Raw genomic sequence first — 25,678 nt, 5'->3', positions numbered from 1 at the left:
CATGACCTAATTACCCTGCAAGGATACATTTTCTTTTCTTTTCTTTTCTTTTTCCATTTTTTATTAGGTATTTAGCTCATTTACATTTCCAATGCTATACCAAAAGTCCCCCATATCCACCCACCCCCACTCCCCTGCCCACGCACTCCCCCTTTTTGGCCCTGGTGTTCCCCTGTACTGGGGCATATAAAGTTTGCAAGTCCAATGGGCCTCTCTTTCCAGTGATGGCCGACTAGGCCATCTTTTGATATATATGCAGCTAGAGTCAAGAGCTCCGGGGTACTGGTTAGTTCATAATGTTGTTCCACCTATAGGGTTGCAGATCCCTTTAGCTCCTTGGCTACTTTCTCTAGCTCCTCCATTGGGAGCCCTATGATCCATCCATTAGCTGACTGTGAGCATCCACTTCTGTGTTTGCTAGGCCCCGGCATAGTCTCACAAGAGACAGCTACATCTGGGTCCTTTCGATAAAATCTTTCTAGTGTATGCAATGGTGTCAGCGTTTGGATGCTGATTATGGGGTGGATCCCTGGATATGCAGTCTCTACATGGTCCATCCTTTCATCTCAGCTCCAAACTTTGTCTCTGTAACTCCTTCCATGGGTGTTTTGTTCCCAAATCTAAGGAGGGACATAGTGTCCACACTTCAGTCTTCATTCTTCTTGAGTTTCATGTGTTTAGCAAATTATATCTTATATCTTGGGTATCCTAGGTTTGGGGCTAATATCCACTTATCAGTGAGTACATATTGTGTGAGTTTCTTTGTGAATGTGTTACCTCACTCAGGATGATGCCCTCCAGGTCCATCCATTTGGCTAGGAATTTCATAAATTCATTCTTTTTAATAGCTGAGTAGTACTCCATTGTGTAGATGTACCACATTTCCTGTATCCATTCCTCTGTTGAGGGGCATCTAGGTTCTTTCCAGCTTCTGGCTATTATAAATAAGGCTGCTATGAAGATAGTGGAGCATGTGTCCTTCTTACCAGTTGGGGCATCTTCTGGATATATGCCCAGGAGAGGAAGGATACATTTTCTAACATCATAACGTTGGTATGAGAATTTCAACATATAAACTCTGGGAATGGGGAAACAAATATTATGTTGATAGTCACATAGCACTGTGGTTCCTAACAGAGGAGATCTGACCACAGTGTGCATACTCCATGCACAAATCCTTGCAAACTAACTCTCCATAATTAAATATTAATATGCTTTCACATAAAAATTGTGCTTGAGCTAATCAAATATATCAAATGTTGATTATATAATAGCTTTTTGTGTACAGTTTTCCCTAGGCAGTAAGACATTTATCCTTTATAAAATCAGATCATATTTGACAAACAATGACTGACCCCTACTTTGTTCCAGTACTATGCTAAGTACTGGCGATACAAAGACGTAGGAGACTCTGTCCTTGGCCAAAAAAACCTCACAGACTAGGAAAAGTGAAGACAGTAAATAAGGAAAGAGGCCTCCAATGGCAAACATTGTTCTTAAGGGGCTACACAAGTAGATTAGCAATTTAGACCATTTGTTTGGCAGTATATACAATAAATTTTGAAATGTAAATAGTTGTCCAAAGACAGTATGAGCAAGTAAGAAAGAATACTGTGTGGCAAGAGTATGAGTCCAATCAGTACTTGCATAAGTGTGTCTCTTGACAGCCATGGTGATCATTGCATGAATCTACATATGAACAAAACCAGGAAAGCTCACCAGGCGTTATACATATATGCAGACACACTGGACAAAACAACAGGGCTTCAGGAACTATAGTCACTGGTCATACATGATTATTCATTAATGACAAAAGAGTAGCCTGACGTGCTACAAGGAAGCTGAAGAATCTCTGTGACCTAGTGACGTTGTAGCTGCCCTGAGGCATACATTGCTATACATTGCTGGCATATATGTGGCAATGCTGGTTAAACAAAACTATACCACTGGTCCTAGGGAAGTACAGAATACACAACTATGTAAGGGACATAGTATGTGATGATGATCATACATGGCCACATTACTATATACTAGAAAATTGCCTATAAAAATGAATTACAAATATGCATCAGCCCAAAACCATGTACATCTGCTAATTTTACTATGTCTCTTAACTGTATCAAGAAGCCATTTTGAGTGACTGATATACATTATCTAGGTATGTGCAAATCTACTCCATAGTTGCTGATGTACATATCTCCTTTCATTCTTTTGCCAACAAAATAGATCACAGGAAATTCTTTCTATACTGTCTTTTGTTTTGTGAACTTGTACAAGTCATGAGCCACAAATTGTTCTACTACCAATGGAGATACTGCCATATACACTGTATATCTATCTCTCAGAGCTCAAGTGGCACAGGACGCTACAGACACACAGTGCCAGCTGTCTGTGCCCATCCTTTGTTAGTGTGTTTGTGCTACTTACTTTCACTTGTGTGTCTGTACAATGTCTTCAGCCTTTAGAACAGAGCATCCCTAACCCACTTCCCCAAGTCTCCTGTCCATAAAGGCTGATGTCTGAAAAACGTCCTTGAAAGGAGATGGCTACAGACAGTTTAGGATGAAACCTACGTGTCTGCAGAGGTATGGAGTGCAGGTGGTTTGCTGCTGTGCTAACCTGGGTCTTCAATTACTGTTCTCCTCTCCCATGTCTGTGCTCAGCCTCCAGCTTCTCCTAATCCATTTAGCATCACATAGATCCCAGGAAATGTCTTTTATCTTGCCTTTGGTTTCATGAGCTTGTACAAATGATGAGCTACAGACTGTCTTTTCTGAAAAGGAAAATTCTCTGCTTGTGTTCATCTTCCACTAATGGGGGGGGGGGAGAAGCCAGTAAAATTGAACTTTTAGAGTCTCCTATTTCTTTCAGTCCATTTACCCACACGCAAAGTCTGTGCAGTCATATTCCTCAGCTTTGGCCTACCTGAACATCCTCACTCTGTGGTCTGGCTCCTTTGTAATTTTCCAGTTCCTTCTGGATCTCTCTTCATGTCAATCAAAAGGTGTTTCATTTCTTCCAAAGGAAATAGGCTTTTCCTCTCCTTGGTTACGACGAACTAGCTATAGATGTAAATAAAGCTACAGGCAAATGTGACACAACCAATACACATTTGGGCATAGAGAATGCCACTGAAGTGGCATTCAGAACCAGAGTAGCCTGTGCCCATCTGCATTCAGAGGCCGGGAGCAAGAAGAAGAGGTGGGTCTGAATTAGAGACAACATCGTAAGAAATCTAGGGCTGGACTAATGCACCCAATGTGGGCCTATTGTCTGCTTCCCAAAATACCCTGGGGAAAGTGGTGCAATCTGTGGGGATAATGAGCAGTTGAATATTTTAACTTAACTGCCGCTGACCTCTCAGAAGATACCCCACAGCTTCCCGGAACGGGCTGAATCAAATCTGGGAACGCAGCCACCTCCCTCGGGTTAACACAAATCTCTTAATGCCAGATTCATTAACAGCTCACCCCACTCCAGCCTCTGCAGGTTTTCTTTTCTCTACAGCTAAACCTTTTCATGGAAAAGGTAGGCATTTCATATTTCCCTGTATATAATCTCCCAGTTGATTTGACAAATACCCACTTTGCCTTCAATGATGGTGCTGTAGAATAGGAAGGTTGCCTAGGTTAAAGTCATACAGCAAGTTTTCCCAAGCTTCACTCTCCCCTCAATGAGTGTTTCCATTCTGAACCCAGACTTGGTGACAGACATGTTGCTGCCAATGGAAATACCTCCACATGCGTGAGAAGCAGCATGATGAGAAGATGAAGGGCTGGAAGTTCAGGGGAAGGCCAACTAATGGGAACTTGACAGTATGCAGGGCAGAGGGATAAGATGAAGGAATAGTACCACTATGATGTTCATTCCCACTCCCTTCATTAGCTTTCTAATGCAGCCTTGAGCTCTCGGTGGGGCATGATGATAGAACATGAAATGGAACCACCATAGCCTTCTCGATGGTAGGAGCAGAGGTGAAGAAGTAGAAATAACCTATGAGAGAGTCATCAGCAAGCCCTAGACCTAATTTACTTTACCTGTTTCTCACAGTGCTCTTAGGTCTGCCTAATGGCCCTGTGGACAAGATAAATAAAGAACACCAAAGACTTAAATTATTTTAAGCCAGCCCAGGGCACCAAGGCCTGCTTAGTGGTGCCCCTGGCTTTCTGATGGGATTCTTTTCTCTGGCTGTAATGTCTATGTCCCATGTGATTTGATGATTTGGGAGAGTGGTATGTAAATTTTCCTTCAAATCTCTCTCTCTCTCTCTCTCTCTCTCTCTCTCTCTCTCTCTCTCTCTCTCTCTCATGCTTATCATTTCCTTGGAAAGGGAACGAAATTATAGGAAAATAGTAGAGCTCAAGGTTTACTGTCTGCTTCTTGACATTTTTACAATTTGTTCGGTTAATATAACTCCTTACCATAGGCGTTATCATCTCCAAGTATGGAGAGAGAAACACCAGAGAAAAGTAAATAAAGTTTCTTCATGTTATTTAGCTAATAAGTGGTCATATTGAAATTCGCATTGCACAGCGACACCTACAGAAATGGATGTGATGTCTAGTTTGAGTTGTCAACTTCACACAGCTTTGCGTCACCTGAGAAGGGTCTCAAGGAGGGATTGTCTAGATCAGGTTGGACTTTGGGTACGTCTATCGGGGACTGTCTGATTACACCAGTTGAAGTGGGAAGATCCAGCCCCTAGTGGAAAGCATCAATCCCGAGTTTGAGTGATAGACTACGCAAGAGTGGCAAAAGCATAGGCACACGTCTTTTCTCTCAGCTCTGACTCACATGTGTTTAGCTGCTTCAAGTCCTTGCTGTCTACACTTCCCAAATTGGGTGACTGTAACCTGGAACTCTGAGTTAACAAACCCTTTCTCCCGTAAGCTGCTTTTGTCGGGGTACTTTACAACAGCAACAGGAAACAAATCTAGGGAACAGGAGAATAAAGTTAACAGCACTCTCCAAAGCCTGCCCAGCCAAGTCTGTGATGATCAGCAAAGCAGAAAGTTGTGCTGACACTTCTTGGAGGAGGTCACCTTGAAACCTCTTTAGAGATTAGGTGTGAGATGGTGGGAGGGAGGGAGCAGGCTGTACTTTGCATATCTCAAAGCAGCTTGAGTAACCACACTAACTGCCTTCAGTATCCCATTGCCAAAAAGGCTCACAAGACAAAGAGTCACTTAGAGGGACAGTTTTATTATGGAACAGGGACTCTATAGAGCAAGAGCAAGAGAAAGATAGGCACCCAAGGAGTCTGCATATCCAGGAGATAGAGAAAGTGGTGAGCTTTTGTCTCCAACGTTCATTCTTCTTGTGGAGCCACCTGGACTAACCACATTCTCGTCTGCAAACTGGTCTTAAGTCCTACCACTATGTATGGTTGTGCATGAGAAGCCATTACCATCTCTGTAGTGGAGTTTTCCCCATTCCTCTGGTGCCACCTCCCTAGACAAAAGCATTGATAATCCACTGGCACAACACCCTTGGTAAGAAATCATGGACTCTTGCACTTGGTGGTGCAAACTGATACATGGTGCATATACCATGTCCATGTCTTGAACTGCCCTCCAATTTCTGTCCAAAGCACTTCAGTTCAGAAAGGCCCAGGTCTTCCAGAAGAGGAGGTGATAAAGATCTGGCAAGTTCTAGCTACTTCGGTAGCCTTAAGTGTTGAAGCTATTCCTGTATCCCTAGCCTCCACTAAAACCAATTGCAGCCCAGGAGTGTAATTATTATTACTCAACCCTATCAGAATCCTGCTCCACAAAGCAAACCTCAGGTCGGTGGTTAGACAACCACCCTAAAGATGAGGCCTTTTCATGTAAGATGTTTGTGGCCATAGGAAGATGAGTGGTAAGAAGATATACCACTTCAGAGCTGCAATAGGACAATATGAGACCAGTCTGTGGGGACTGCATACTCCTAGAGTGACCTGGAATGAGCACCTTTAAAGCTAAGGCAAGGATGAATTAATGGGTGATTGTTATAACCCAGGTGATATGGTATTAAGTTAATAAACAGATATGAAAATGGAGAAATCCAACTACTAGAAGGCTAAAGAGGATCAGAATTTCAAGGCTTCTGTAGCTTTGGGCTAAGGGTCAATCTAAGCATTTTAGGGAGAGACTCTGTCTCAAAACAAAAGTATAAGAGGCTGGAGATGAAACTCAGTGGTAGAATGGTTGCCTAGGATGTGAAAGGCCCTAGTTTCTGTCCTCAATATGGCAAGACAATTTTTAAAAGGAAAAGATCATTAGGCTATCATAACTACTATCATGGAGGACTCTGGTGCCATGACCTCTGTCTGCAGAGATGATAAGATCAAGGTTCAGGAACAACCATCATTGGAGAGAACTGCCAAAGAAGGTTATAGATCCTCAGTGGTAGGGCCCTTGAGTTCTGAGAATTGGGGATTTCTTATCAAAGATGTCCTGCAAATAGAGCTTTTGTCTAGGGAGACAAGACCATAGGAGTTAGAAATAGCCCCCCTAGAGGGATAGCCAATGACTTCTTGTGCAGAATCATGCATGGTGGGAAGACTTAAGTTCAGGTTGCAGGAGAGAAGGTGACTAGCCCAGAAGGCTCCACGAGAGGAATGAGTCTGGAGACAGCAGCTTCCCATCTTCTGCATCTTTTAGGTAAACAGTTTTCTTTGTGAGATTCCTGTTTGTTCTTATACCTTTACAAGAGTATCCTCATAGCTGTGTTCCATGTATATTAACAAATGCTACTGCACCCCCCCCAACACACACAGGCATGTTCTGTGTATATGTCTGCAAGCCCAGATCCTTCCCCAATCCTGATGGTGGTGGTGGTGTACAGAGAATTCAGCTAGGACTCAAAGCCAAGCTTTGTCACCAAGTACAAGGAGTAAGAATGACTCAGTAGGTCTTTATGTTCTGTGCCATAGTCACTGGTGGGGTAGAAAATCCCACCAGCAACTCAGATCCCTGCTCATGAGGCTAAGAACCTGGCATGGAGCCATAGCTTTGTGGCATTTCATTCAGAAAATACTTGGAACTAGATACATGTCATGTCTTGAGCTAGACAGATGCTGCCCCATAATGAAGTCACAGGTAGCTTAAAAAAAAAAACTGGAAGAGAAGGGCTTGAAATGTTGCTTGTCCTGACAAGGTCAAAATGGACTTCAACCTGTAGACTCCCAGCCTCATGTCCTAAAATCATGCAATTACAATGACTATGACCACATCCGGCTCTCACATGCAGTTTTTGAGCCCTTCAGATGTTGCTATTTCATACTCACTTGTGTTGTAACATTAAAATATAAACAAGATTTTGAAGACTTTAGTATAAAACAAGTGGGGAAAATATCAATTGGGTAAAATATCAGTTGGACATCTCTGTGGATTGCAGATGGAGATCTTAGTACTTTGGCTATATGTAATTAAGTATTATTAATATTATTAAATCAAACTTTACCTGGTTTATAAATTCCTATGAGAATGTTTAACATTGCACATGGGACTTGTGCTGTATTTCTGTTTATAAACTGAGTGAGACACTTGAAGTTTTTTTTTTCCTTTTTACAGAGCAAATTCCTTTTGAATAACTACAAACATGCAGTTGACATGCCTCACCTCCTAGAATTTACACAAGATCGTTCCTATAATCCCATAGATAACATCATCCTACAAGCTATAAAATACTGGGGAAGAGGCAGGATGCCATGATGCAGGAGAAATTCTTGAGAAGGGAGATCAGAGACAAGAACCTCCAATGGCTGAATGGCTGCTGTGCTCTATCTCTGGGGAAATCCATGGGGCGATGGCCTCAATATCTTTCTTTACATTGATAGGTTTTTATCCCCATTCAGGATTAACCAATGAAAACAGAAATAACTACTTATAATTTAGCATCTTTCTTCCCAGCCTCTTGCTCCATACATCATATTCCATGAATACATAGCCTTTCCTATGTTGTGTAGTCAGATGGGGTTAAGTTTGTGCCCGGTGTTTGCCGGTGGCACTACCCTTCAGGAAGGTGTGGTAAGGCCAACAGAGGCCTGAGATTCTCACCAGAAAGAGGTGATTCAAGCAAAACTGCGGAACCAACCTCCTCTTCCTACTCCCCTCCTTTTTTCTTCCATCTATCTACCCTTTTCCTCGTTCTCTTGTTGTTTCCCCTTCTCTTCCACCCATTTCCTTCCTCTTCCCCTCTCATTTCTGTTCCTTATCCATTTTCTTCCACACTTCCATCTGGATCCAAGTCCCTAGCAACAGCCTGCAACTTTCCCCTGAACTAAGAGCACATTGAGACACCTACATTGACTTCCTGTGAGTCCTTCCCCTCCTCTTAGAGTGACTCAGCCATCCATCCTAACAATTTTGGACAAAGCTCAGGGATACAAAAAGTAGTCCCCACACATGGTGATACTCTCCTAGAGATACTAGCGATGACCAGAGACAGGTATCCAGACATTGGTGATAGATGACAAAGGTCATTTTGCCAGGCTGACTCCAATTTTATAATGTTTTACATTTTTACTTTCGAATTTGCATATACTGAAATTGGCTTCTTGTGGAAATGTCACTGGAAAATTACCCAAGAAGTGAGAGAGAATAGGTTCCCATAGCATGGTAGAACATGAAAACCACAAAGGCAATGTACCCAGGAAGGAAGCCAGTCCCAATGGGCTGCATTCTAACGATGCTCATGGCATTTTCAAATAAAAGTCAGACTGTAGGAACCAGAGCAGATCAATGGCTCCTAACGTTGAAGGGTTAGAGAGTACCATAATGTGCATATTGATTTACCCACTAGGGGACATTTGTGGTACATGTTTTTCTGGGGACGTAAGTATTCCTCTCTCCTGCATAAATGCACAGAGTGGGATTTCTGGATCATACAGTAAGTTTGTATTTAATTTTATGAGCTAAATCAGTAATTTACACGGGCTGATATAAGCTTAAGAAGTCTGACGAGCTTTCAGAATGGTTGCTATTTCGTGTTTAAAGTCAAATTTAGATATCACTATTCTCACATCTCCCACCTTCAATAGATCTAAAATTCCCTCATGATCCAAAGTCCAAATAATAGCCCAAACAGCCCATCTCCTCCAGTGCCACAACCTCCCTCCTCTAGCAGTGGGTCATTAGTATCTCTTGCTTGGGTTCCCATCGAAGCTTTAACTCCCACAATCTCTCCTGCTTCCCCGCTACAGTCATTCTCCTTAAGGCAGCTGCACAAGCTCCTTCTAGGCACTCATCTCATGGTATGACTCCATATTGCAATTGACCTTCAGCACACTTAACAGGCTGGCCCATGCTACATCTCCACTTTTCTCACATTCTTCTCCATGTGAGTTCTCAAAATGTTTCCAAGGTCTCAAGGCCCATGGACATCTGGACAGTCTATCCTCTGGCTCCGGGCTTGTGGAGCATTTAAGGTACTTTCTCAACAGGTCTTCTTATCCAGTATTGCACCTACTCAAATTGGTTGTTGCTATAGGCATTTACCCACTCATTTGTCATTTATCTTTTCCCAACTAGAAGAGGAGACCATTTGGAATAGGGGATTCATCGTGCCAATCCCAACTACCTGAAAGAGCCCCTCAAGCATGGGAGTCTTGACTCTAAAATATTGAGTTGATAAATGGATAGATACAGAAAGAACTGTTACACCCCATTCGAAGCTAAGGGGAGTTCATGGAAATTTTTCTGGGAGAATGACACCTACCTCACAGGTAGAGGGCAAATGGGTCAAGATATGTCAAACATCTATCCCAAGGTCTGGCACACAATAATGATATGAGGTGGGCTTTAAACACATAATAACATAAGCCAGGAATTGTGAGTACTACCTGTTGTCCCATTTATTTGGGAGACCAATGTAGCAGGATCAACTGAACCCATGGTTGAGGAACAGTCAGAATTATAGTAAGAACCTATTTCAAAGATGATGATGGTGGTGGTGGTGGTGGTGGTGGTAGTGGTAGTGGTAGTGGTGGTGATTGTGGTGATATTAGGCTCATGAGAAAAGAGCTTTCAACCTTCTTAGGCAAATGCACCCCTTTGGTCCTCTAAGAATATTTGCTGCCTCTGTATAGACTAAGTCACCAACTCAAATGCAAGCACCACACCCAAAAGAATTGCTTATAGGGGCAGGCTCTTCATAGTTTTTTCCAAGCTAGCTCAGGCATGCTAGCTCTCACTGCACCAAAGCTTCTCTCTCCTTGGCATTGCTGTAGTTTGCATTCTGCTTTATAAGGGAACCCCACACCACAGTGCACTGTGAGCGTGCAAGGAATGTACTGCTTTCAGATCCTTCTAGGCATCAAACATCTCAAGGTAAGGAACACCGTGTTATTATCTCATTCTCCCCGAGTCACATCTCTGTTAAAAGTCAGCCATTTTCTTCCAGTGAGCCTAAAGGACTAAGGTTTGACAACAGAGCCAGATGCACAGAAAGTCTACATTGTTCCAAAGCAACTTCCTGTCACTCATTTCCCTCTAAGTGCCTCCGCCTCTCTCAGTCTCTTACTCTTGGAGATGTGGATGGGCATGATCAGAAAAGCCTTTTGTGAATCAAAACCTATGTATGTCCTTTCATACATACTTATAAGGGTGCCACTGTGCATGCAGGAAACGCTTACTGAATGGAAGCATTTAAAAAAGTAACAGAGGCAGACAGAGGCAGAGACAGAGACAGAGAGAGGCAGAGAGAGATAGAGACTGAAGGATGCTCAGAAAGGGAGGAAGATGCACAAACTGTGCTATAAATACCTGCTAATCAATTCCTCATTTCCCTTCCCATTGATCAGGTCTATAGGCTGACCCAGGTGACCAGATGCGGGGTCCCTTTTTGATCATAGAACTTTGGCCACCCATGAGTCTCCCTTTTCCAAATTCCTTCAAAGTCACCAAATGAGCTCTCAGCTCTGATTCCATGAACAGTCTTCTTCATAGACAGAGTCACTTAGAGCTATGCTTCTGGGCTGCCAAAGTGAACAGAGTTACTAAATTCCAACCAGGGTTCTGTCACTGGCATACACAGGCCTTGTCCCTTCTCCAGCTCTGTGCACACACATCCATAAAACAATGACTTTGGACAAGACAGTTTGTTTTCCTCAACATTTTATTCTGTAGTTGTAGGGCCTTGTCCTTATCTGAAACTGTTCTCTGCACCTAGTGAGAGCAGCAAATGACCTTGAGGCTGTACTGTAGGCTATGGGACTTCTCATGGACCTTCACACACAGTGAGGAGCAGCCAAAGTCCTTGACTGTCCTTAATCTCCTTTCCAGCACTTTATACCTATGATTTCATAAGAACTAGCCACACAGGAACATATCCCCCAGAGACTGCAAAATTGTGCATAAATACTAACCATAAGACCCCATGCCCTACTGTGTGCTTGGATGCTTCTCACATTTTTGCAGTGGGGCTCTTTGCCTCTGATGGCTGTCACTCATGCTGTTCTCTTCATCTAAACTCCTAGGTCTCTGCCTCCACCTACAATCCCATCCCCGTCTTCACAGTGGCATATGGTCCCTTGATACTGGAAGATTCTGAAAAGAAGTCAGACCCTTTTGTCAGTTGCAGCTCTCTCAAAAGCTTATCTGCAAATCTGTGCCTCCTTGAATATTCATGTTGACCAACTGAATATTCATGCTGTCCAAAAAGCTCCATAGGGCCCTGTCTGCTTTCCTCTCTACATGCAGTCTTTCTAATGCATACAGCCTTTGCTCCCTTGGTAGGGCTGTGGCTCCTGTCCCTGCTCTTGCTGCACACCCTGCCCCCCAGCCCAGTCATTCACTCTCTGCTCTTCACTTTCATTCCTTTGATGTTGCTCCCAGCCCTCCAGTCCTCAGTCTCTACCATCTTAGAATTCTGCCTACACCCCTAGTCCCCATAGACTACTACAGGCTGCAAGGTACTCGGAAGTCTTCCTTTCATAATAGAAGCTTTCATGAACTTCCTGGGGTTAGGGTGTACATAGGGCAATGGTACTGGATTTCCTGACAGTAGAGGAAATAGTAACACATGACAAATATAATGTTATTAATGAAATTTGTACACCATAAGAATTGTAGTAAATGCTGTATGTCTTAACTTTCTTTTATTTTCAGTCCATTTATTTGTTTATTTATTTATTCACTTTACATCTGCATGGAAGCCACTCCTCTCCTCCCAGCTGAGCCTGTCACATCCTCTCCCCTTGCCCCTTCACTTCTTCTCTGAGAAGGCAGAGATCCCCCACCCCCACTCTGGTACTGAACCACCCTCGCACATCAAATCATTGCAGGACTGGGTAAGTCCTCTCCCACTGAGGCCAGATAAGACAGCCCAGCTAGGGGAACAGAATCCACAGTCAGACAACAGATTCAGGGACAGCTCCCACTCCAGTTGCTGGGGAGCCCAAGCTGCACATCTGGTACATACTTGCAGGGAAGGGAGGCTAGGTCCTTAGTCATCAGGAAAATGCAAATCAAAATGACAGAGATTCCACCTTAGACCCATCAGAATGGCTAAGATAAAAAAGACTCAAGTGACAGCTTATGCTGGCAAAGATGTAAAACAAGGAGAACACTCCTTCATTGCTGGTAGGAGTGCAAACTTATCCAACCACTCTGGAAATCAATCTAATGGTTTCTCAGAAAATTAGGAATGATTCCACCTGAAGACCCAGCTATTCTACTCCTGGGCATATTCTCAAAAGATGCTCCAACATAGCACATGGACACATGCTCTACTATGTTCTTAGCAGCATTATCCCTAACAGTCAGAAACTATAAAAACAACCAAGATGTCCCTCAACAGAAGAAAATGTGGTAAAGAAATGGGTAAAAAAAAATGTGGTTCATTTATGCAATGGAATACTACTCAGCTATTAAAAACAAGGACATCATAAAATTTACAGGCAAATGGATGGAACTAGAAAGTGTCATTCTGAGTGAGGTAACCCAGACCCAAAAGGACATGCATGGTATGTACTCACTTTTAAGTGGTATCAGCCATAAAATACAGGATACCCACACCACAATCCACAGACCAAAGAAGCCAAATAATGAGGGCCCAAGCCAGGATGCTTGAATTTCCCTCAAAAGGGGAAGTAAAATTCATTGAGGTAGATGGGAGGAGGGGTCTGGGTGTCTTATCTGTCTTAAGCTAAATAAGTCTGTCTCCTAAGTCACAGCCACATTTCCTCAGTCTCTGTTCTCTTATTGCCTGTCCCCTTCAGCCAGTTGTTTCAGTGTGGAAGGTAGACATGTCTTTAAAGATGGTTGACAGGCAGATAACAATGGTTTACTTTTACCTTTGCCCCACTCTATCATACTCTGGCTTCACAGTCAGGGAATGGAAAGTTAAATATGCCAAGGAGTGAGCACTGAGCCCAAGGCAACCAAAGAACAGTTGTTTCTGAGGTCACCATATGTACATGAACATGCACTTATAATGAAGATGGGATATGTTCAAATCAGCAGCACACACCACTATGAGGACAGACAGAGCTGGGCAGCAGAAAGGATCAATTTTCTCTGAGGACATAGAGCCCTGGTACAGACAGTTCTGAAGGCCAGGATGAAGGTCTCCATCAAACTCATAAGCTCAACCACCTCAACCTCAGACCTCCCTTTGTAATAAACAAAACCACTTGTGTGTCCTGGTCCTCAGCTCTGAGAACTGGCCAAGGTTACAGTGTCTCCCAGCAATAAAATGGTACCACACTGATGCCAGGTGTAGACAGGCTCTTTGTGGTTCTGCTATTCATCCTCAGTGACCCTGGTATCCCACTGGGCAAAGAAGCCTAACTCTATTTGTCCCTGCCATTCCATAGTTGTGAAAATTATAAGTAATCATTGGTTTTTTTTAAGTGCTGTGAATAGAGACTCATTTCAATTGTCTCATCTTTCCATGATGCGTCTCCTCATTTTTCCACTCTGAATTAACCTTGCATCTGTCCCATCTAGACTATCTTATGAGTAATACCATGTGCCCCTGTTAGAAAGCATTTGAGGAAGTCTTCACTGCATAGCAATTAGTTATTCCATGCATTGTTGCTTACTGATCCAACTCCATCTCTGGGGCAGGTAGACACAGTGCTTGGCCAGTAAGTGCTTAATAAATGAATCAATGCCTTCTTGCTGCCAAGCCTCAGACTGCAGATCTATTTTACATGCTGGTCAATACCTACAGATGGACAAGAGATGTTAAGTTCTACACTCCTAGCAGACAGTGCCCAGTCCTGCAGGCTGGTGACATAAGTGAGAAACAAGGAACATATTAAGAGTTTGTATGTGAAACAAAGCCCAGCTCCTTCCCTCCATCATCTCCAATGTTTAGGCACAAGAGCCTAGCCCAACAACGGGATGGAGTCTTGGAAACAATTGCTTCTTGTCCCTGAGATTGCTTCTCTGTCTTCTGGGCAAGTCCCTGAAATGGCTGCAGAGTCCCAGCTGTTTAATAACCTGCCCACTGATAGGAGCAATTGCTCATCAAATTCCAGAACTAGAATGCATTCAAGAGGGACCGTCGGCAGCCTCGGCTGCAGAGGTCTCAGACAAATGGTTGCCGAGTGGATTGGCCAACGTTAAGCAACAAACATGATTAAAGGCCAGAAAATGGGACCTGTGAGGAAAAGATGAAGCCATCTGTTTGATTTATCGTGGAGGCGAACAAATAGCAGTGTGGAATGCTGTGGAAATTTTCTACAAGAAGGATAGCAGTGCCCAGCTCAAAGAGCCAGGATAGGAGGACAAGGGCATGACCTGCCACACCAGGGACTTGGGACAGATGTAGGAAGGAAGAACTTTGCACTTTCTGGCAACAGCTCAGCCAAGAACCAGCTCAGTCTCTCAGAATCTGCTTTGTGGAAATGACATACTTGAGGCTAGAGAAACCCAACAGTCTTTGTACCCAGAAGCTAAGAGAGAAAGAACATCATGAGCTTGTGCGCATCTCCATTCAGAGTAGATCCAGAGCTCCGGAAAGTGTGCTAGATGGCAGGGAAAGGGGACAGGGCATGAGGCCCTTGGAGGCTGGATTTGGCAAAACAATTTCTTTTTTAACAGAAAGCCGTAAATAACTAGCTGTAACAATGAAGACAAGTGTGCATATAATATAGTGGGATTTTTTAAAATAGAATTTTATTGTTTAATTTATAAGTATTACCTAGTAGTCTAAATTATGAGTAGCTGCCTACCATTTTCTGTTTTCATCCAACCAAGAGTATGAGTCTGCTCAAAGTACTCGACTTTGTTAAAAATTATGCTAATTATAATAAATATAAATGTCATCCAAATAGCAAACACTGTTGTTTTAAAACATCCCTTGAGATTTGTTATATCAGCTATGTGAAAACAGGTTCATGGACAACTGGGGTGTCTTAGTTAGGGTTTCATTGCTACAAACAGACACAGTGACCAAGGCAATTCTTATAAAGGAAAACATTTAACTGGAACTGGCTTACAGTTTGAGAGGTTTAGTCCATTATCATCATGGTGGGAAGCATGGCAGCATACAGTCAGACATGGTGCCAAGAGTTCTATATTTTGATTTGCAGGCAACAAGAGACTGTGTGTCACAATGGGCATAGCTTGAGCATAGGAGAGCTCAGAACCTGCCCCCAAATGACCTACGTCCTCCAATAAGACCGCACCTACTTCAACAAGACCAAGAATTCAAACACATGAGTCTATGGGGGCTCTACCCATTCAAACCACCACATAGAGTGAAGGAAGAAGTCTGTGTGTTCAGAAGTTCCTAGAAGGAGGCCACATGCCATGCAGGGCCTCATGGCAGGCAAGTAGCACAAGGAGCAACCCTAGCTGGTAGGAAAAGGAGGAACCCTGACCAGAACCTTGTGGGTGATTCCAGGGTAAAGGTAAGGAAAGAATACAGGTTCATGGCGGGTCAGAGCAGATCATTTCAGCGGGGCTCTGGAGCATAGGGGTTAACTTGAGTATTGGGTACCTGGCCTTGGAGTGATTAAGGCAGATAAAGTATGGTCTAGAGTCTTAAAGACCAATATAAGAGGAGAGATGGAAAGTGAGAAAATGCAGTTGTGGGTGTTGAATGATAGATATTGGTGAATGCATATCCAGACAAACCCATATACATGGCCAGTGAAAGTACAGCTGGCTAAGAATGAAAGCAAACAACTTAGAAAAGTGGGTGAAGTGACAGGAGAGATTAAAGCTTTAATCAAAGCTGATGTGCACTCCTGATCCATGGAATATGCTGTAGGTTGGATGCATGTGACTATTTTGTGTGTACTAAAGTAACCACTTCTCCCCAGGATGGCCAGGAAGCTGCACTGTGTCTTAAGACCACAAATCCCCATCTCCACCTTGCTGTTTTCCATGTCGTCACAGGGAATAGGATAGAGCACTCTCCACTGACTCCAGGATACAATTTTATGTGGCTTGCTTGTGGTGATGCTATCAGTCAATTCTACCCCATGCCCTTTGCACACATAAAGCCATCCTTAATGATAACTTCTCTTCGCTTCTCTGGCTGACAGTGTCTGTCAACTGCAACACGGTATATAATTTTAAGAGGCAACTCATTCACGTTTGTGGAACACCTGCTATGCATGGTGCTAGATGCAACAGGTATAACAATGAGCATGAGAAACATGGGTCCTGCCCTTGTTTAGTAATGGGAGATAGAAAATACATAAATAAAATAATGAGATTAGTTGATTACACATTGTGCTAAGTGCGGTGACAGCAATAAACAAGGGTGTGTGGAAGAGAATAATAAGAGGCATTATTTAGAAAGATCAAGTCTAGCTTCTCTAAAGGGAAAAAAACGGAGATCCAGAAGCTGAGAGGAAGCCAGCTTGTGACAAGGTACATACAGAACAACAACAAAGGCCCCAAGGAGAGAAGAATATGACTTCTTCTAGGAACTGAACTCCGAGAAACATCTAGGAATTTGGATCTATTCCAGGAGTAGTGGGAGGCTTTAATACAGGGGCATGATGTGATTCAGCTAATGTTTTAAGGGATCATTTTGGCAACTCTATGGAGATTGAGTCTCAGGGAGGCAAGAAGAGCACAATCGGTTAGGATGCCACGGCAGTGGAGTAATCCAGAGAAACTGTGTGTGTCTTGTGCAGCACATCCATTCAAGATGGACTTTGGGAGTGATGAAGCAGTGGCTTGAGAAAGATCATGGAAGAAGGTGAAGGTGGAGAGCAGAGGGAGGAAAAAGCTAACCTCCAGGCTTCTGGCTTTGGATACTGGTCAGCTGGTGCCATTTTTGAAATGAAGAATAGACATTCATTAGTAAATTAATATTTTCCTATGGTCATTATAATCACCATAATTACTATTTTATTAGTTGTTTTTCTTGATCTTGTCCTAAAATAGCTGACAGAGAGAAGGGAGGAAATATTTGGCCCATGGTTGAGGCACAGCCCATTGAAGCAGGGATGGTTGAGCACCTTCATGGTAGTGGGAGTCCTTGGTGGAATGTGTCACACCCCAGCCAGACCAGGAAGAAGGAAGTGATAGATACAAAGCAGAAGGCGATATAATCTTCAAGACTGATGGTCTTCCAGTCTTCCTCCAGTCATGTATTATATTCAACAGGTTCCACAGCATCCCCAAATAGTGCCACTAGGGGTTCAAACATGAGCCTGTGGGAGACATTTCACATAAACCATAAGGAATGCTGGTAATGCTCACCTTACTCAGATCTCAGAAACTATGTCACCTATGTCACCCAACGCTCACTCTTCACTGGGGAACAGAGTCTGGTGATTTTTGTAAAATCACGTGTATTAAGTGTTGTGTGTATATGTGTGAATGCAACTTACATGTGCCATGATTTGTGGGTGGCAGTCAAAGGACAACCACAAGTGCCAGTCTCTTGTTGCACACCATTGTGTATACAGTGCAAGCTCATGTACAAACTTCTGGAGATTCACTTATTTCCACCCATCATGTAATTCAAGAGTTCTGGATTTATAGACATTGGGTACTGAATTTGTATTTATGTGTTCTGTGGATCTGAATCAAGATCCTCATTTTTACATGGCCAGTGGTTTACCCACCACAACATTAAAAACTGGTTTTTAATGGCTGGCATTTAGAGGGAAATAATTCTTATGGGGGTAGAATGTTAATGTTAACATTTGGGGTGAAATAGTTTTTCACTGAAGGCTATCTTGTGCATTATATTAGTGTTTAGCAATGCTTTTAGTCACCACCTCTTGGGGCCAGTGGCATCAAATCCTCTGGTTATGACAACTGTTGTGTTGTCTAGTCACTATAGTTATCTGCTGAGGATCAAATCCCCATGCCTGAGAGCAACTACTCTAGGAGTGGTTAGGTGCTCAGAAGAATTAAAGTTTGCAAAAATACTTAGGACAGATATACCAACAGTATTCTAATCTTCCTGCCTTATGAATTAAATAATCTTCCACAATTTCTGGGTGTTATATGATACTATTCCTTGGGGGCTGTAAACATTTACTTACCCCTGAGTGGAAACTGATGGCAAACCAAGTACAGGTTCTACTGAATTCCAGCTTAAACCAATGAGTTTTGTTGAGGTTACTTACAGATGTATAGGTAAGGGTTACTTACAGTAGTAGAAATGACTCAAAGATAGTTGCACTTACCAATGCACATCCCACCCTGGGTGAAATGGTTCACAAAACCTGGGTACCTACAGCACATGGCATAGCATACACGTAGCCCAACATGTTGGAGAGTGTTTTTTTGCAGGTAGTTCAATACCTGAGCCTCTTCCAGGAAGCTTTGTGACTTGGTTCTTTTCTGACAGTTTGGATTGTCTCTGCTTCTTTCAGGTAATTTGGCTGGTCTGAGTCTATTTTAGAGATTTAGAAGCTGGGCCTAAGATGGAAGTTAAGTCACTGGTGATGTTCTTTAATGAGTATTTCAACACTGGTCCTTCTTCTTTCCTTCATTCCTTCTTTCCTCCCACTCTCCCTCCCTTCCTCCTTCCTTCCTTCCTTCCTTCTTCCCTCCCTCCCTCCCTCCCTCCCTCCCTCCCTCCCTCCATTCCTTCTCTTCCTTCTTCTCTTCCCTCCCTTCCTTCCTTCCTTCCTTCCCTCCCTCCCTCCCTCCCTCCCTCCCTCCCTCCCTCCCTTCCTTCCTTCCTTCCTTCCTTCCTTCCTTCCTTCCTTCCTTCCTTCCATTCCCCCTTTCCCATAACCAAAAACCTGACACTGTGAGCTAAACAGCCTTTCCTTCTTTTAGTTTACCCATCTCATGCATTTTGTCACAGTAATGGTAAGTTAACACAGTCCCATCCCAGAGATGTTCTCTTTTTGGCACACGATTCACAGCATATTCTCCTCTTCAGTAGGGCCAAGGAATGACACCCCATGAAGTAAGTAATTTAGGGTTCATATCCTATGAGTTCTGTGATGAATCTTATGGGTTCAGTGTCCACAGTGGATATGGTAGTCACTGGCTTGCTTTGCTTCCTTACAGTTCTCAACCCATCCAGACGAGAATCCACACCATAGCAGCTAAACTCTCCTCTAAAAGTGCCTTGAGATTTACCTGATCATTGAATGTGGTTCAAAGAACCTAACAAATCTCCCTTACTAAATTCATGGCTAGATGGAAACATGCCAGGGAGCTGAAAGGTTGGATTTAGGGACAGGTGGATGGACTAGACAGATGGAAAGATGGACAGGAGGGATAAAGGAAAACTATCAAATCATTTGCCCCACCTGCACTTTCTCATTTGTAAAGTCCAATTATAATTCATTCAATGAAGAGTTTGGCTTTTAGGAAACACCAATAAGAGAGTATGTAGGGTTTAAGAAGACTATTTAGATGGGCATTTGGGTATAAGTCTGTACCTCAGTGCTTGATATACTAAGGTGAGTGGATTTCAAGTTTAAGGATACCCTTGGCTACACAATGAGTTCTAGTCTCTAAAACAATCTCAGTATGATGCATTGATATGGGGGGGGGGTGCTCAAACCATTTAGTTTACTTCTTTCTAAAGTGACCTCATACTATTATCTGATTCAAGAAGGGTTTGAGTCACTGATATAACTTTTATAAAGTTCTCCACATAAGGTTTGCTAAGTAGCAAACACTCAAGAGGAATAGTTGTCATTGTTCATTACTTGACAAAATAATTCCCCATACCCACGGTTTATTGGTTTGTTTTGTTTGAGACCGGTTCTTAATATATAGTCCTAGCTAGCCTGTAGCTTGCTACCTAAATCAGGCTAGACTTGGATTCACAGATCTTCTTGCGTCTGCCACTCAAGATCTAGGATTGAAGGTATGTGCCACCACAGCTGGCCTTTGTTTGTTTTGAGGATCTCACACAATAGCTCAGTGTAGTCTGGAAAGTACTGTGTAACTGCAGATGGCTTTAAAACTGGTGATCATCCTGCCTCAGCTTCTTGAGTGCTGCATTTATCAACTCGAGCCCACTGTATCTCGCTCACTAAAGCATTCTTAATAGATTGTTTACCAACATCTTTCCACTGTGTATACATTACATTTTCCTTATCTATTCCTCTGTTGCTGGCACTTAGTCTGCTGTTATAGTGTGGCTCTTGTGAACAGGGCTGTGGTAACCATGGATGAAAGGACACCTCTGTGATATGTCAATTTGGAGCACTTTCACTAAATACCCAGGGGCAGTATGGTTGTGTCATATTGTAGATTTAGTTTTAGTTTATTGAGACATCTCCATACTGATTTCCATAGTGGCTGGGCTGGCTTATCCCCACCAGTAGTGTGAGTGTTCTCTTCATCCACATTCTTGCCAGCATATGCTGTCCTTTCCTTGATGGCTGATGGCAGCAAGACTAAATATCATTTTAATTTGATTTGTAGTTCTCTGATGGCCAGTGAGGGTCAGCATTTTTTCATATGTTTATTTGCCATTTGTCTTTCACCTTTTGAGATCTGTTCATTTCATTGACCCATTTACTTGTTAGATTGTTTGATTTCGTGTTATTTCTTTGAAGAAATAACAACTGTTATTTTATTAGTTCTCTGTATATTCTATCTATCTATCTATCTATCTATCTATCTATCTCTATCTATCGACCTATCTATCTGTATGTTTGTCTGTCTGTCTGTCTGTCTGTCTAACACATACACACACACACACACACACACACACACACACACACACACACACTCCATTAGTTGTACAATTAGTAACAATTTTCTTCTCTTCTGTAGACTACCATTTTTACTCATTAAACTTTTTGAACTCATTGTAATTGTTAATACCATAAAATTGACTTAATGTCTACTCATCACCCAAAGAATAATGTACTTCTTGAGTTCTGGATGCTGGAAGAAAGATCCATTTTTTCATCTTGCTGGTGATTCTCAAGTCTTTTCACCATAGGAAAGGTAAAGGTTGTGAGTGGCTTGTACCTCCATCTGCTGCTAGATTTCCTTTCTTGCTGGCACGTCCGTGCTCTGCTTCTTGAAGAAAGGAGACAGGAAAAAGTCTCAGAGTCCACAGTGGAGGTAGAACCCACTACCCCAAGCAAATACCAAAAAAAAAGTAAAAGAATAAAAATGAAAAGGCCCATAGAGTCTAAAGGAATCCCCTTGTGTAAGCCCAGATCCATGCTATTGATCAAAATAATTAAAAACTTACAACTTTGGTTATCTTTTTAATTTTCTCCTATAATTTTATTTGTTCTACGTTACCCACCAAAAAATTAAACCAACATCTTAACATCTTCAACCTCCACTGATTATCTCAGCCTTGTATGTCCCCCAATCTGCCCCAGTACTCCATTCCTGTTCTCAACATGCCACATTCCTCTGGCTTCTCAGTTTGCTCTGTCTGTCCTCTGCCTTCCTGTGCCCAGTCAAACAATGCATTCAGAGCTTAGCACAAAAGCTATCACTCCAGGAAGCTATAACAATAGTGCCTCTCTCTTAAGTTCTTCCAATATTCATTATGCATTTCATATTCAGCATGCATTGTTACTGTTCTCATATATATGGCTTCTGCCCTTCATTAGATTATCAAGTCCTAGAGGACAAGGGCCAGACCACATAAGGCATTTTTAACAATATAGTGTACTCTGCACATAATAAGCACTTAATTAATGGATGTTTTAAAAACCACTGCACTAACATAGGAGCATGACTTGTAGTTCCACAGTTCTTTTTGTAGTTTATTCAATAAGCGTCTGGCTGTTGAGTTGTCATCTGAATGTAGAGGAGCGATAGAGTAGGTGGGTCTCATGAGACATATCGCTCAGTCCTTAGAGCCTTCAGTAAAGCTGACACAGCCCAAATTAAGGGAATTATTAGCTCCTGGTCTTCCATTAAAGGGACAGAAGGAGCATTTGGGAGAGCCAGGAAGTTAGCATGTTGAAGGAAATTGTATCTATTAACCTTGGAAGGTGAAGGCAGGAGATGAGGTGTTCTTGATGTTGGAGTCATGCTTTGCTCGAATCCTGGCTCACTTCTACCTGATTTTCCTTTTCCTGTCCTCTTCCAATGGCCGCTTCTGCTTCAGTTTTCATTGCCTGGCCACTGCAGAGTCTTCTCTGCAGAGATTTTGTGCTAGGTGGCGTAGAAAAGACCCTCTCTCAAGCTGAATTTCACACTGGATATCTTGATAATGGCAGTCAGAAGAGCACAATGCTCTGCTCAACAGATTCTGTCTTCAGATCTGTTACCAGTGTGGTTGCCTTGGCTATCTGGCAAGTTCTGGAAGAGCTCTTATAGACTAGTGTTTGTAAATGGCCATGCTCATTTTGTTGCTCTAAATACAACTCTGCTGATGGCAGAAACATTCCTGCCACCTCCATTCTGAAGCCAATCCTTAAGAACTCAAGCTGGGTGAGCAGAGTCTCCTACAGTGTAGTTGTAGGCAAGGGACCATAGGGAAATGTGTGCCGTGATAACGCATTCTTCTGCTTTTGCAAAACCTTTGTTCACAACGTCTTCAGTTAGCACCTAGTTGTCAACACACAAAGTTCCTGGTGTAGTGTTCACAATAGTGTTGGCTCAGAGTCCCTGTTACACACATAAACACACACACACACACACACACACACACACACACAAATAATGAATACAAGCACTATGAAGGCCCAGTAGGGCATTGGGAGCTAAAATTGTCATGTCATAGTGGAGCATTGTGATGTTACAGTGCCATGTAATGTCCCAAGAGAGCACTTTGATGTCATGGTGAAATTGTAACATCACAATGCAGCATTATAAAGGTGAAATTGTGCATTTTGATGCCACAGGGGAGTGGTGTGATGCTGCATTACAGCATTTTGATGTCACAATATAGCTGTGATGGCACATTATGATGGCACAATTTGATACTGTTGCAGAAAATGGAGCATTGTGATGATGAAATGAAGTATTGTGGTTGCAAAACTGAGCATCGCAATGTCACATTAGAGCATTTCATGTCACAATAGAGCCATGATGGCACAACCTGGGTGTGTTGGCAGATTGAGCATTATTATGTAAAATGAGGCTGTGTGGTAGTACTTTGGAGCACTGTGATGAGACCACAATGCTCTGCTATGATATCACAATGCCTCGGCCTTTTTGATAGGTCTCCATTATATATCCTAAAGGAAAAAGTAAAGGAAAAGATCAAACTATTCTTATCAGTCAAGTGTCCATCTCTACAACAAACACCCCAGGGAAACAGTCTGACAGGGAAGGTTTATTTTGGTGCATGGCTTAGTGTTTTCAGTCCACAGCAAGCTGGCTCCACGGCTGTGGGAGTGAGGTGAGGGAAGAGCACTGCAGCAATGGAGAGTGTGCAGTAGAGGATGCTGCTTATCTGACTGCTGAAAAAGCTGAAGAGACAGGGAAAGGGGAGGGGGCAAAGGGATCAGGAGTGGAGAGACAGAGATAGAAAGACAGACAGACTAAGATAGACAGGCAAAGAATGTAATTAAGTCCCTCCTCCAGAGCCACCATGTTTTCAGTCCATTCTTTGATAAGGTAAGAGTCAGAATGATCCAGTCAGCTCCTGACAACATGCACGGGGGCAACTTGTGAGAGCTGAGTTCCCGAGAAGGTGTTTGATGGGAATCATAACATTATTGCTAGTCATTCCTGAACCCAGGTGTGGTGGGAGTGAGATCCACTGCACCCCTCTACTGACGCACCTATGTGCTTTGCCTTTGCCCTTCCTTCTCTAGTCAGCAGGTTTTCCAGATTCTCTGTGGAAGATGTATCAATTTCCTAGTGAGAGGCTAACAAAATCTGTACACTTAGAAACTTAGATCACATATTAGCTATGCCACAGTGCTAGATGTCAGAAACCTCTCAAGACAGGCCTCACTGGGCTCCAGTCAGGGTGTCACAACGGCTATGTGCTCTTTGAACAAATTCATTCCTTATTTTCTGTAGGGAGGTTTATTGCACTGTTCGGCTCATGACCACATCACTCTACTGTCTGCTTCTGTCCTTCAGATAAAGACCTTACGTTTATGTCAGCCCACCCAGATGGCCCAGGGTGATTTTTCCTATCTGAAGTTTCTTAACCACAACCTCACAGCCCCATTGCCTAAGCTGTCAAATGCACACACTTCAAGGACATCCTTAAGGGGTGGTGTATGAATCAGTCTTCTGCCCCTGTGGACACATTCTCAGGCCACAGCAAAGCAAGCTGCTCCGTGTGACTTACTATCACTGATCTTTGGTCAGGTGATCTCTCTCTCTCCCTCTCTCTCTCTCTCTCTCTCTCTCTCTCTCTCTCTCTCTCTCTCTCTTCCAGTCCAGATGTCATCCCTTCTTTCTACCTACCCTCCAAAGATGCACTTACATATGATGTTATAAGCATGTATTATGAAAATTTGGGATTAAAAGAATAGAGTGATAAACAAATAACCAGAAAACACTTCAAAAATTATTTCAGCCACTGTGTGCTCTAGAAATGAGTTGGCCATTGCCTCTGTAGAGGCTGGTCCTCTCCGTGGCCCCTGCAGGGGCTGGCGCTTCTTTTCTTCTGCTTACTGTGACCTTTTATGCAGATCAGATTCTATATCCACTGCCACCTCTCCATGGAGGAAACAGTAATTTCCATGTCCTGAATGTCATTTAGTAATGTCATCTCTCTGGGGCTCCATCTCAGAATCCAAAAAGGAATATAAGGAACCATGAAAATAGAACTTTACACTCACTATTTACAGCCAATGGCTTAGGAGGATGCTAGAAACATTTATTTATTCATAATCTGTACAGAGTTGGCTCCTATGGATTTGAGGATTTATTGTTGTCCTGAATATTCATTAATTCAATTAATATATAATTAGTATCTACTATGTCCAAGTAGTGCCCTTAGCTTCAGGGTTTTATAATAGTGAGTTATTTAGTTTGTAATTATTACAACAAACACATCATATAGTCAACATACAGGGTGAAAGGTTCACTTGGGTCCACAGAGGTTTGAGTTCATGGTTGGTGGTTCCCATTGCTTTGGGCCTGTGGTGGAGGATCTTGGCAGGAGTTCATACAGAACAAAGCTACTTCCTTCATGACTAGGAAGCAGAGCAGCGCCTTCACACTTGCTTGCTTGTCTCCAATAGCATAGCTCAAGTGATGCAAATACCTCCCACCAAGGCAGACCTCTTAAAGATTCTGCCTTCTTCCAAAGACACCAAGTTGGACCCAGCCTTTATTTAATACATAGACCTTTAAGAGGATTTCAGAATTAAACTATAATAAAGGCTGAGCATGCTCACATGGACTCT

The 25,678-nt window shown here is 42.8% G+C and overlaps 1 protein-coding gene and 1 long non-coding RNA gene across 4 annotated transcripts in view; one reads left to right on the top strand and one right to left on the bottom strand.

Moving 5' to 3' along the window:
- Positions 1 to 25,678, top strand: part of Shisa6 (shisa family member 6) — a 316,260-nt gene that overhangs the window by 211,658 nt on the left and 78,924 nt on the right. The window lies entirely within an intron of this gene.
- Gm12296 (predicted gene 12296) overlaps positions 15,090 to 25,678 on the bottom strand; it is a 133,203-nt gene continuing 122,614 nt past the window's right edge. Inside the window, exons 2-3 of the long non-coding RNA NR_153847.1 lie at positions 21,259 to 21,410; positions 15,090 to 17,608 (exon numbers count right to left, since the gene is read on the bottom strand). This is a non-coding gene — a long non-coding RNA (predicted gene 12296). The remainder of the gene's footprint in view (positions 17,609 to 21,258; positions 21,411 to 25,678) is intronic.

The sequence above is a fragment of the Mus musculus genome, chromosome 11, assembly GCF_000001635.26.
Source record: "Mus musculus strain C57BL/6J chromosome 11, GRCm38.p6 C57BL/6J".
Taxonomy (NCBI): Eukaryota; Metazoa; Chordata; class Mammalia; order Rodentia; family Muridae; genus Mus; species Mus musculus.
Note: the sequence above shows the minus strand (reverse complement) of the source record. Positions and strands in the feature narration are given on the sequence as shown.